The sequence below is a fragment of the Arvicola amphibius genome, chromosome 3 (assembly GCF_903992535.2).
Source record: "Arvicola amphibius chromosome 3, mArvAmp1.2, whole genome shotgun sequence".
Taxonomy (NCBI): Eukaryota; Metazoa; Chordata; class Mammalia; order Rodentia; family Cricetidae; genus Arvicola; species Arvicola amphibius.
This window is the reverse complement of record NC_052049.1, coordinates 126,293,579-126,301,003: the sequence shown is the minus strand read 5'-3', so window position 1 is coordinate 126,301,003 and position 7,425 is coordinate 126,293,579.

Here is a 7,425-nt window from a genome sequence, read left to right as displayed (position 1 = left end):
GGCAGCAAGCGCCTTTACCCACTGAGTCATCCTTGTTATGTTTTCACAGTCCTAGCAGGTAGGTAGGTGTGTGCTACTTGATATATGTTCACTACTGTTATATTTAATGGCTGTTAATCTGAATACTTTAAGCCAGACTGGTTGACTGATTAGTGTCCCTCTTTGGCAGGAGGTAGAGGTAAGTGACAAGTTTCAGAATGCTCACTGGGGTCTGCTGGGCCAGTCTGGCCCTTGGCATAGGCCTGAAGCGTTTCAGCTCCTGTCCGGCAGGGAGAAGTGGCCCTTGCCTGGTGTCAGCCTTGGCTCCACCTGAGCCTCTTCCAGCAAAGCCCATAAAAAACAGGTGTTATGGTAGGTAACGGCTGTGTGCCAAGGGGCATGGGGGACACAGGCTCTGTGTGCCTGAGCCCAGACACCAGGACAGGATGTATCCTTTGGTGTCTCTAAAACTTCCTCCCCTGCCCCACCTCACCCCACCCCCATGAAATACCTTTTATCCTGGGACATCAAGAAGGTTGGGTATTCCAGGAAAGTCCCAGCCCACCCAGAAAATCTGAACACCTGATGGGGCCTCATCTGGCCCATTGTCCTGCAGAGAGTCCGAGTCACCATGACCGTCCACCCTAGGGACATCTAGTTCCAAGCTTTCCATGGGTGGGACATATAGTCAGGCTTCCTTCCTGTAGCCACCTCACCCTGAGGCAGATTTGTCCAGTGATCCCCCTGGCTCCAGCCTCAGGTGGGTCACAGCGGAAGTCAGCAAGTTCCCGACAAAGGCCTGTTACTTCTCTGCTTGCCTCCAGGAAGTCCCTGACTCTGTGCTGGCAGGCTGACATGGCCCAGTGATTCCCATTAAAGCCCTAGCTATTGGTGGCATACTCAGCTGGGTCCTCTAGTTCCCAGAAGTGAACACATAAAAGAAGCCGCACACACACCCTTTCGCCAAGGACCCTGGGAAGGAGGACTAGAGCAAACGTGTGCACAGATGTCTGTGTGTTTACTCAAGTGAGCAGCCCAGATGTTGTGTGCCTGTGCACTTACACGCATGCATGCCCTGCCCCGTGTGTGTATGCTTCGCGTAAATGAGAACAAGAGGAGAGGCTCAAGAGAGAATGGGAGACAGGGAGAACGAGACTAAGACAGAAGAAGAGAATGAGCCCCGACTGCGTCCTCCCTGGTGCTGACTGCTGGAGCAGACTCTCGGGACATTTTCTTCACACTCTGCCTGTGCGTAGGCCTGTGATGGGGATAGGTGTCTTCAGAGAAGGTGAAGAGTTAACAGGTGGAGCCCAGGCTACAGCTCAGGATGGGCTGTACAGGGCTAGGACTCCCACAGGCCCTACACATCCTCTCTCCCAGGCCCAGTCTGCAAGCTCTTCAAGGGCATCCGTGTGTTCCAGCTGAGAAAGAAGTCTGGGTTCCAGTGGTGTTGGTGTAGATTGTCAACATGACACAGTCTAGGATGACCAGGGGAGATGGCCCTCTAGTGACGCCTTCAGAGGATGGAGATGGGATTAGCTACTGTAGGAAGACCATTCCCTGGGAGGGGGTCCCAGAGGGTCAGTGAGGACAGAGAGCTGAGGGACGGTACGCCATCACCAATCGGCCTCGTGAGTGCATGTTCCATGTGACCAGTGGATCCAGGCCCCCGCTAACCCTTTGACTTCCTGGTCACAGTCGACGTCACTCTTGAACTTGGAGCAAGCTTTCCGCGACTTGCTTTTGTCGGACTGTTTCCTCGGAGCAGCAGAAAAAGGAACTAAAACATAGAGGTCACCAGGCACACACGGTGCACACACAGGATGGTGCAGCATGATCCGGGGCTCTTGAAGCAGCTGCGAGAGGAAAGCACCCAGCCGCTTCAGCACCCAAAGGTCCTAAAACTGTCTGACCCGTCGGAAGCAGCCAGCGCATACAGCGAAAAAGTCTCACATCTGCTGAGAAACAAAGGTGGCGTGCAGGCGAGAAAACCTCAGAGTCTGAAACCCTCCCCCCACACCTTCACCTCGAGGAGAAGCCTTTAGATTCTGCCCAGCCCTGCTGGGAGAGAGAGCTGTGGGGGCGGAGGGACCAGGAGGTCAGGAGCCCTGGCTTCTAAGTCTGGCTCTAATGGTCAGGTCATTTGGGGCACGAGGTCGGTTCTCCCAGTCTGTCTAATAAGGAACCATAGAATCTACACTGTCACTCCGCCTCTAACGACTACTGGGAAATGACATGGCACGAGGGGTTTTGTTAATAGAATTCCGGCATCCACCGTGGGAAGAACCACGCCAGGAGCCCAGTCTCTTCCCTTTGGCTTCCCCTAAAGTCATCCCGGGGAGAGGGAAGTGACTGTGGCTTCTGCTGGCCCACTTCCTGCAGCAGGGCCCCTGCTCAGCTCCGAGCAGAACTCACTGCTCTGCTGTGTCACCTGTGCATGCATCCATTACAGCCACAGGAAAGCTCTCCACAGAGTGAGTCTCTGAGCCCCACGTGTCCAGCCTGATGCCCCCTCACAGTGCCCAGCATCCATGCCAGAGCCAGAGGGCTCCAGGCTGGGAACCAGGATGTGGCAAGTCTGGTCCCACATTTGCCACAAAGGCAACAGTTGCCTTGAGGACTTGTTCTCACTGGGCCTGTGGGAACAGGCGTCCATGTTCCCTGCAGTGCCCAGAAGGTGGGAAGCCCAGAATTTCAAGGCAGGAAGACATAGGACTGCTTGCAGATAGTAATTGTGGAAACCCCTAAATAGGGAGAAACTTCTCCTGAGTGTTGCATGAGATACAGATGGCTGGACGGAGATGCCACTCCACCCAGGGGAATCTGTACATGGGACGGAGCCCACAGCCATTGCTGGCCTGACCCCTCCCCGAATCCTGCTTAACCATCTCCACTTGAGCCCAGTGGCTCCTACTCTCTGCCACACGCTGCAGGCTCTCTCACATGCTCTGTCCTGCAGGTTCCATTACCCAAGACCTGCACCCTTGAAGAACCAAGTGGCTTGGTCACCACCTTCTGGAAGCCCAGGAACCAGTGGGTTCAGTTTGTTTGGGTGGGTAGAGCAAGAGGCAGACCTCAGCGTGCCTGAGAGTGGAGTGCTGACTCAGGGTCCCCAGGGCCAGGACATGGAGGAGCTGGCCAGTGGCTCGGGCAGATTGTGCAGACAGTCTGGATTGTGGAGGAGCTGGCGGGCGCAGGGCCCGGCTTGGCGCGGGTGGTTGTGGGGGAGGCTAGAACTGCAAACTATTTTTAGGCTCCTGTTCGATTTGAGAGACGAGGATGCTCCAGGCTACAAGCCGTTGTTCACTAGGGAAAGACTGAAGTGGCCCCTACAGGTTAACATAACCCCACCAGCAGCTTAAGCCCTTCAGAGCTTCCTCTTTTGCCCCCAGGGACCAGAGTTGGGGGCAGAAAATGGAATGGAAGCATCACCATCAACCGCATATGCAAACACTATCTGGAGAGATGATTTCCATACTATTTGCAAGCTGCCCTGCTTCCTGAGCAGAAGGAATTGAAAGTCCCCTCTTAGAAAGCTCTCAAGGGAGCAGGGAATTCACCCACTCACCCAAGTCTCCCTTGAACTGCCTTCCTGAGTAGCAAAAAAGCACAGATAGGAGCGGTCACCCAGTGGTGGGAAGTACCATGTAGGCTCAGGGCAACAGATATGTTCCAGTGGGTGAACTGGTCTCTCCCTGTGGAGTGTGGGCTCGCTCATTCCATCTGTGAATATTTTAGTGAACACCTACTATATGCCCCACACTGTTCTGGATGCAGGAGACTGAGTTGTGAACAAGACAAGTTTTCACACTGCCTGGCACTGTCCAGGAGAAATGTCATGTTGCGTCACCCAGGTCATTATAAGATTCCTAGTAAGTCACATCAAGTAAGGGTTTTTTTAAAAAGTAGGTAAAATGATCTGGGTGTGCTGACGCTTATCTGTAATCTGGCAGAAGCAGAAGAATCCCGCGTGAGTTCACGGTCTATACAGTGAATTTCGGGCCTACCAGAGTTACATAGCGTAACCCTGTCTCAAAAAAATAAAATGAAATAAATAGATGGGAAGGGGCTGGAGAGGTGGCTCGGTTTTAAGAGCACATACTGCTCTCTCATAGGACCTGGATCCTCTCTCAGTACCCACAGCAGGCAGCTCCCGGGGATCCAGTACCCTCTGGCTTCTGGGACATCTATACACACATGTGCATGTAAAGTCACAGAGGTGTGTATATTATATGTAAACAAAAGTAATAAATACATTTTAAAAATAGATAGTCAGGTATGGGGGCACATGCTTTTCATCTAGCACCTAGGAGACAGATGCAGGCAGTTTCTGTTTGAGGCCAGCCTGGTACATATAGTGAGTTCCAGGCCAGGGCTACACTGTGAGGCACTACCTCAAAAACAAAACAATAAACAAAATAACAACAACAACAACAAAAGAAACCCACAACAGCAGTTAAAAAAAAAAACCCTAAAAACTATCATTGCAATGTGTTGTCCACGTAGCAATTTAAGATAAATGTTTTTTCTATATTTAGATTTTTGAAGTCTGTTGTGTCTTTATCCTTGCTGGACATCTTATATCAGATAAGTCACATTTAAAGGGCACAGTGACCCTGGAAGGGTACCAGTGTGGAGAAAAGCACTCATCTGAATATGGAGAAAGAAAGGCCACACTCGACCCGTGTCATCTGTGGCTGCAGGAGTAATAGCTTGGTCAAGTAAGAAGCCTGCGTCTGTCCAAGGTGATGGGGGCCCAACCGTAGGGGTGTGTTCACTTCTAACCCTCTAAGCCCATTCACTGTGCTTAACCTGGAGCAACAGCGGTCTGAGTGCAGAATCCTTGTCACGGTCAAGGCCAGCAGTTCTGGCACAACGTGCCTCCAGGATGTGGTCCTGTGTCATTCCCTTTGTGGGACTGGCTTGCTGCCACTGGTGACCCTGAAAATATACTTGGTTTTTTTTTCCTCCAAAGTTTCTTCCACCCCTAGCTAACCAGCACCAACATGAAAGAGCTTCCTGAGGCTGATTTAGCTGTCAATCCCTTTCTACCAGCCCACACCCACAGACCTCCTGTCTGGCACCCTCACTGGGATCACCCACCCTAGCTGGGATGGCTCCATATCCTTCTTCAGCTAGATAATAACAGACAGACTAAAATTAGGCTTTGGAAGCTCTGAACTCCAGAGGAGGAGTGTGGTGTTTTGGTTGAAGCAGGTAAGGATCGGATGTGAGATCCTCAGGCCTTACCCATCCCTAGCGTCGTTCTCATTACTGCCTTCCCTGCCCCTGCTCAGGGTCCTTCCGTGACTCCTTAGTTCCTGTAAGTTAAAGATCTGGGGCTTAGCTCCTGGGGTCTGGCACATGATGAAGCTATCCAGTCTCACTTCCGAGCATTCCTTCCTTTCATCTCAGTTATGTATTCACCAAAGCGTATGCAGCACCTACCGGGAAAGGCACTGACTGGTCCACGGGATGGGGCTACTGCTGTGGGCAGCTCTGGGAAGGCTTCCTGCCTTTGCGGAGTTCACTGTACTCCAGCCAGGCCCACAAGTCCATACACCCTGACCCCTACCTTGGCAAAAACAGTTCACTCTTCTTCCATTGCCACTCTCTATCTGGAGGGAGTGGGGGTGGGGGGGTTATACATCCTCTAAAGCATCTCTCGAAGCTTTCTCTGAGAAGCCAGGTAGATTGGGTGACCTGTAGGCTCCTACCTCTGACCTAGGAGCATCTCACCAATGGTCACCATCTAGCCCCTGGTTTCTCTTCCCTACGAGTCTTTGAGGGGCTCCAAGGTAGGCGCCTTTTCTCCTGGGATACCTTGGGGTCTGCATCTATATACATTCTTCCAAATACTTCTTCTTGCCTTTTGCTTGCTCTGGGGGCAAGCAAGCTGAGGAGTGATGAGATCAGGGCCCCTCTGGGGAATCTCAGGTCGCCAGGAAACCTCCATCTTGAAGCATCCTTCTGGCATCCCAAGGAAACAGACCACGGGTGCCAAGGCATGGGGGTTCCAGGAACAGTAGACGGAGGATGGAAAGGTAGGATCAGAGATGTGATGGTAGATCAGTGTGCATGGGCCTGCAGAGAGATGGGGTAGTTAAAGGGATTTTGAAGAAAACAGGCCTCTATTCCCTGACAGGAGATCAGGAATGGTAGGGTGTATAGGCACATCTGTCTGTATGGCTCTTCAGATATATGAAAGGGGCCGGGTGCAGGGAGCAAGAAAGTCTCCAGTTGAGCTCCCGGGTAGCTAGCCTTTGGTCCCTCACAGACTTTGCCCTTTCTTTGCTTCCGAGAGAGAATGCGTAAGACAGAGTCAGAAGGATGAGGCTCATTTTCATCCACAGCCAATCCTGACACTGTGGATATCCTGTGGCCATCCTTGCAGCAGGTCTGCTTGCCGCAGAACCTGGCTAAACAGCCCTGTCTACCCACTGCCAGCCTGAGGCCCCGGATGCTGACCACCCATCAGGGCAAACAGACAAGAACCTTGTCCCCAGCTGCCTGCTCCCGGATGGCTCATTTACATGGGATCTACATGGGCTCATTTCATGCCTGGATGCACAAGGCTTCTTGCCTTGCTGAGTGTCTCCTTTGTAGAGACAAAGGAGTGTGCTCAGTCACTCAGGTCCCTTCTACGGGCACACCAGGATACCCTGAGCATTCCCGAAGGAAGAGGAAGGCTGTTGGGGTACAGAGAAGGCAGGGACCTCCCAGAGGTCAGCCATGGCCCAGGAGCCATCAGGATTAAAACCATATTCCTCACTAGTTGCTCTGTTCACTGGGGGGCTGAAGCCCATTCCTTCCCTTCATCTGACATCTTCCAGGAAAGGCTGCCAAGTGCTATTGCTGCTGTCGCGGCAGGCCGCTGCCACTGCCGCTGCCGCTGTCGCTGCCGCTGCTGTTACCATAAGCCGGAGAACAAATAGACTGGGGCTAGAGCCTCTGAGGCTCTGAAGGGCAGAAAACGTCCCAGACCACAGCAGGCGCCAGCAGCTGAGGACTCTGCCCCAGCCACAGATCTGGATTCCTGGGAGACCTGGAAACCCACAGTCCCACCCACTTGCACCACTTTGGCCACCCTGGGAAGACAGAGTTGGGGGAGAAAAAAAAAGTGGGATAATGATCAGCCCTGGGCTGGCCCAAGCGGACAGAAAATGCTTCAGGGCCATCCCAGTCTTCCATAGCTCACAGAAACTGTCCCAGATTAGCTAACCACTCCTCTCCAGCAGTTACTACTCCAGTAGGAAAGCTCCTAAGATGCTCCAAAGACCTTGGTCCCTGTCCCATATGGACAAAGACACAGAAACAAAACGGGGCAGAGAGGGCTGGAGAGATGGCTCAGTGGTCAAAAGCAATGACTGATCTTCAAGGACCCAGGTTCAATTCCCAGCACTCATATGGTGACTTATTACTACCCACTATCCAATGTAACTCCAC